Here is a 6,665-nt window from a genome sequence, read left to right on the forward strand (position 1 = left end):
GGCCACTTCTGTTCTGGACCTCACCAGATAAAAAGGTGGTGTCAGCAGTAACCCAGCCCCGAGCCCCCTGTCACATTCGCCCTGCAACAGGTGGGGTTGTAACAGGTGTGCAGAAATGGTCTCTGTAGGCTATATTTCCTAAAGCCAGTTTTAACAAAAAAATATAAATAAAAAGTAACTATTTAATATCCATCCTGATCCTTAAATGACATTGCCAAACACTATCAGTTATGCCCATATATTTTCATTTGCAATTCCAAATTAAGTCTTACATTGTTAGAAAATGCAATCCATAGAGGGCGTAAAAGTACGTAAAATAAATCTGCCCACACTAGTGTCATGCTTTCCTCAAATCTCAAAACCTCCCAGCTATCAAAACGCATGTGTCCAAACATGAAGATCCTTTCACTGTTCAGTTTGGACTTAGATTTTCACTGGTACCATTTTAAAATTAAGGAAATAAATAAAAGGGGCAAATAAAAATAAAAAGTCGACACTTTTGACAATAAGGTCAAATGTTTTGAGATTTAAGTTGAAATAAAAAAGCTTCCATCCACAGCACGAAACCGCAGCCCAGCAGTGCGTCAGTGCATCCATTATGATCATTATGATTACCGTGTGGTTTCGTGAGAAACTATGTGCCAAAGTGCATGCAAAGTATTGATTTATTATTTATATATAACCTAATAAGGTTATCCACCTCAGGCATTGCGATGAAAGCAGACGTGCACACTATACCTTTCCACACTTCATTTAAAACTGTATTTCGACTTTTTCCTCAAAAGTTTATTTCGACGTACATCTCGAAACTTTTGACTTTTTGTCTAAAAAAAAAAATAATATATTTTTTCTCTATCTTTAATGCCCTTAATGCTCTTTCGTATTAAAGTAATGTTCATTTATGTAAATAGTTGAACTTGAATTGCCAAAAATATCCTCTCCTACCATTCACAGAAATAGTGTCTTGTGGACAACGTAATGCAAAATACACTTTGTTGCGATTTTTATGTTTTTATCATTTACCATCATTGTTTTTGTTTTAAGTTGTTTTAGTGGAATACTTCAATACGATAATTGAAACTGGCATCTCAAGATGAATTGTAAACTGCACTTCAGACACTGTAGCCATTAAAGATGCACATTGCAGTACCCTGTGTTGGTGTTTCAGTAAACTGCATGTCTCCGTATGATGTATGTGCATTTTCAGGTTTAAGTTTCATCACTTAGTCAAGTGGACTAGTTTCACTAAATCTGCGACCGTCAGCCCTGGTCCTGCGTCCTGTGGTCCTAATCCTGTCGAGCGCCCAGTTCAGTCCTTACCTGAACCATCTCAAATTAATTAATCTCCGACGGCAATTAAAGAAGTCCAATTAAGCACTGAGGATATAATTGGTTCTATAGCAAATAGTTTAACTTAAATGTCACCTTTGTAAATACCACAGGCATTTTGACATGTTATTGTCAAAGTTAAAAAATAAATAAATAACTAAATAAAATGTTCAATGCCTGTCAAAACTGCTCCTTGTGATTCATCCCAGTGGCTTTTTATCAGACCATCGCACACCTCCATCATTTCTACAGTGGCAAAACACAAATGCAAAAAGAAAAACGAAAAGAAAAAGCACAACACTGAATGGATATCATTGTAAGTCATATGATTCTTTCAGATCAAGATCTGAACATGTTAAGCATACAGTCAGTATATTTTGGCTTCTGTTTGCCCTTGCTATATAAGCCATGTGATTAAAATCTAGTACCACCAAGTCCTGATAAACTGCTGACAGGTCATTTATGGCAAAGCATTCCATCAGCCTTAATATCAGAATAAAGAGTCAAATAAGCGGACGTAGACCCCAAGGGCCCAGAGTAATCCTAATTTGTCAGATGCCCAGTGAGGAGATGGGAGAATCCCACTGCAGTCATAAATAACCTTGCCATCATCTCCGTGATGTGGTGGATGTTTGTTAAATGTATAATAATAGTCTTTGTTTTACATAGCTTCTTTCATAACCCAATATGACAAAGATCAGGAAAACAAAAGTTTATTACACCAGCAAAACCATCGTAATATCATAGCAAATATACAAGAACATACAAAACAAAATATTTAAGGTAAATACATCTCTATTATTTTTACCCAAATACATAGAAAGAAAAGAGACCCCACGCTTAGAAAAGAAAGTATAGTATAATACAGTGCATAGACCAAACTAATTATATATTAAATGTAGGAATAGGGTCCACACTCAAAAACATTATTAAAAAAAAAAAAAAAAAAAAAAAGCATTTAATATATTCAAAAACATATTGCGGCCAACTAGAGCAAACATGTTTCGAATGTCAGCTTCATCAGCATTTATGTATACCCAAATACATAATAATGTTTGTTTTTAATCTTACAACATTTTATTTGATTGGGCAATGAATTATGGTTAATTCTGCAGTGCATATTAAATGCAGAAATAACAATCTGTGTGGAATCTACACAGATTAATAAACTCAATATGGCATTCCTTTGTAGACATATATTAGTCAATATATATTGACTAATCATATTACAAGAAAATAAATTTAGAGTCTTACCCCCACTTCCCTGACTCATTTTCTCAACCACTTATATAAAACAAGAAATATTGTGTATTGTTCATATTTAGAAGCCTCTCATAATGTAAGGGCCTAAACTGTAGCTTACTTAGTTTGTGCCTAAATCCAGCACTGGTTCCATATCAATTCTTATCACCCACTCTTCACAGTTTACTTAAAGGAACTAGTGAACATCAGAGGACAGTAAGGCACAAGCAGGCATATAAATGTATATAATATATAATTGCCATAATATCCTATATAGTCTACAACAATACTTTATCATGAATTCAATATTTGACAAGCAACAGGTATAAAGTTAATCAGAACAAGACTGAGTCAACAGCCTAGCACCAGAGCTTTGAAAGAATGTCAAAGTGTTTTAGAAGGAATCTTCTAGAAGGATTGCAATATGCAAGCCTGGAAGAGACCAAAGCATGGATGTATTTTTCTACAGCCACTATTGACAAGATGTGGCCCAACAGAGCTATGTTTCTAAGATGAGAAAGACAGCTTGATGCATACTCTAAAATATGTGACTCAAAGGTTACAAAACTGTTAAAAATGACACCCACACTTTAATAACAAAACTTGGTTAGTGCCCCATCAGTAGTTATGTTTCAGCAATTAGTGCGACATGCCCAATAATATGACATCATGTGTTGCAAGAAAAGTTTAACATCAGTAATACAATTTGTGAATGCAGAAATGGCCAAATAAATATAAGCTGTGGTTTGCAAATACATCTGGGAGTAGTCAGCATAACTCTTAAATAATACACTACGATTTAGAAAAATGTACAATATCCAGAGGGACACCAGAAGAAACCATCCTAGCAGTTGACCTGAACACACACACACACACAAACAGTGCTTTCTCTGCCTAAAATAAGAATTAAACCAAATAAGAACAGTACCAGATATGCCTAGCATATTTTCCAACAAAGCTAGAGGAATATTAAAGGTAGATATAAATATGATCATTCTATTGTTTTTAAAAACTTTAAACTGGAATTACAATTTTTCTAATTTAAACAAAGTAAAAATGTATGCAAACTTAGACCCCACCCCCATCCACCAAAAAAAGAAAACTACATTATGCACAGTAATATTTAGAAATCAGTTGTGTTTGCATTAATTAATTGATAGAGCAGTGAAATCATCCAAGAAGCTTTACTATCTTATTGGCCCTTCATGGGTAATAGAATATTTTTCCTGGACTACACTTATTACAACTTGCTTTTGTTCATTTCCTAACTATATATAAACAAGGTCCACGCTATGAAACCAGAAAACCAAAATTAATCAATTTTTAAAATGTCATATTTGAAAAATATATTATGGATTTCCAATCTAGGAAATTGCAACTATAGGTTTAGTATTGTCATTCAATTATGTAGACATCAGTAAATGACTAACAATATGTAGGCTATTTATTAAACACACATTGTTATTTAAAGTAATATGAAAGCTCTATAAGCATTTGATTACTTTAATACATTTCATATTGTGCGTACACAAGTCCAGAAAGCGTTTCTATTCCAATCCAGCTAACTTCGAGGTTGGCGCTGCCTTAGCCACGTGGTGGCCAGGAATGGCGCACATTTCAGCTTCCGGCTGTGTTGTGGCAAAATGTCCACGCAAAATATGTTGCTATTCTCCGAGGCTTTGAATTCTTCTGTAATGTCGAAACGTAGTCCACAGTCTTCACTGAGGGTTGTCTGGCCACGGTGGGGCATCACCTGATCCTGCAACTTGGGGAAACTGGGCTTTAGTCCAACAGATTCATCTGACCCCACTGTGCTCGTGTCCAGAGGGAGCACCACAAAGACCCTCTGCAGGCGCTCTCCTTTAAGACAGTTCAGCTGCAGCGGCCAACAATGTTTTCCCACTTCACCTATGGGTGGGAGCAATAGGAAGCTATTTTAAACATTTTAAACTCAATTCTCCATTCTCTTCATTTGCACTAATTTGAACAGTAAAAGTACACGATCTTGTTTTTAAATTAAAACTATTCTACAGTGTTCTTCAAATCCAGTCATTAAGAGCCAAAATCTATTAGGATTTGTAGGTCCCTTTAAACCATCACCTGTGTTAAACCTAGCAATATGTGTAATTGTGGAATCACATAAAAAGTATAATATAATAAATACATATTTTTCCCTCCTCATGTAAATTGCAAACCTCCTCATGGCTGGTTTGTTTCAGCCTGTCCGTTGCAAACTAAGATTCAGAATCATGTTCTTAGCTCTTGAGGGGAGAAGCCAGAACTGACACCGTACTGGTTGGATGTTCCATTATCATTACAGTGTAGTTATTTAAACATCAAATTATATTTGTTGTAAATAAAAATACACACATTAAGTTGTAGATTAACACAAATAATAAAAGTGTGTGATCTATTATCCTATTTGTAGGGAATAGCCCTGACACCAAACTTTGTGTGTCTTTAAAAGCCTTTTATAAATGTTTGCTTTAATCTGTTCATTTTATATCAGATGTTAAGCAATTTAATATACATCTCACAGGAGGCAGATATGTAAGTATAATAATAATAATACCAACAACGAAAATACAGTAGTGTAGAATGAAAACAATAAAGGGTCCCAGAAACAATAATTAATACAGCATATAGTATAAATGTGTAAATTCCTTTTTAACATTTCATTTTCTGTTATTCTGTACTTATAATGAATAAATCCAGTTTTGTTTTTGATTTGTGAGATAAAGTTGTAATTTGATCTAGGCACAGCTTCATTTTTAGCCATAAACTCTTTACATTCTGTATACCGTAAATGTGAATGACTTTCTCAGACCTTAAATTATGTTTTAGAATGAAATGCCATATAATTTTATACATGTAGAAAAGAGAGAGACAACCTCAAAAAGTGTTATTAACTTCCAGCTTCATGTACTGCTTTCTGTTTACCTATGAAAGGTGTTAAATAGACTGTTTTCATAACACTGACCATAGTGGAGTAGCAATAAAAAGCCATTTTATAATTTAATCTAATTGCAAGTTTGAAGTGCCTGCTCTTCCAGTGCTGTATCAGTGATTGCCTTGTAAGTGCTTCAGGTTTCTAGGAGTCTACAGGTTACTCACTTGCTACTGTGTGGTAAAAACGCACTGTCATCATTTTTCGATTCTGTGTCATCCTTAAGTACGTCTGGAGAGTGCAGGTCAGTAAGCATTCACTCGGAGTGACCAGTGGCTCCGATACGTCAGACAGCAGTCGTTCCTTCTCTACGCAGAGTCTGGTACTTCCCAATGCCAACACAGACCCAGAGAAGTGAAAGAACAAGGCAGAAACACAACAGCAAACCACAACAAAACCAGAGCCCACCATACTGATTCTGTGTAATATCCGGAGCAACTGCAAAAGAAAGTGCAGGGCTTTGCTTGGTTGTTTGTATTTGTGTTGTTGTTTTTCTTTCTTTCAAACTGAAGAAGAAAAGTGACTGTGAGGTCCTACCTTCATTGTGTTCGTCACGAAAGATACACCCACCCACACACAGACCATATCCCAGCAGCTTTTCTTGATGATTACCACCCTTTTGTATTGAGCAAATAGATTTAGTGTAAAGTCTAGGAGGCTGGCTTATGTGACATGTGCTTTGAAACGACCTGCCAGGAACGATCTAAGAATAGATATTTTTTTAACTGCCAGTTCCATGAAGGCAAATTCACAAATCTTTCCAGGGTTCCAAGAAAGCATTTTTGTATTTTCTGAACTGGGGTCATTCCATATTAAAGCACTATCAAGGTATCACTATCACTACAGTACTTCATTTAATTAATTAATTCATATTTTTGTATGTTTCAAATAATCTCAAGTACTTTTCTCCTTTATTATTTATTATTATCTGGATGCAAATTCAGCTTTAAATCTCTTTGTGTTGCCTGTCTTTTTAGTTTAGAATAGTGGTTGCAGTTCTAAGGCCATCACAATCATACAACTAGTAAATAGTGTAGTCTGTAGAGAAAATGAATTAGGACTAAAGTTGTATAATACTGTTTCATGTTTTTTTAAACGTGCATATTTTTTGTGACAGCTGCAAGTCAGCAAGGGTTAGTAAATAAAT

The 6,665-nt window shown here is 35.1% G+C and overlaps 1 long non-coding RNA gene across 1 annotated transcript; it reads right to left on the reverse strand.

Annotated features, from left to right (window-relative positions):
* Positions 1-2,026: 2,026 nt before the first annotated feature.
* LOC136754780 (uncharacterized) lies at positions 2,027-6,116 on the reverse strand. Its single transcript, XR_010817594.1, has 2 exons — positions 5,686-6,116; positions 2,027-4,479 (listed from the first exon to the last, which is right to left on the reverse strand). It is a non-coding gene; the product is annotated as an uncharacterized LOC136754780 (long non-coding RNA).
* Between the last annotated feature and the right edge of the window lie 549 nt (positions 6,117-6,665).

This window comes from Amia ocellicauda, chromosome 8 (genome assembly GCF_036373705.1).
Source record: "Amia ocellicauda isolate fAmiCal2 chromosome 8, fAmiCal2.hap1, whole genome shotgun sequence".
Classification (NCBI taxonomy): domain Eukaryota; kingdom Metazoa; phylum Chordata; class Actinopteri; order Amiiformes; family Amiidae; genus Amia; species Amia ocellicauda.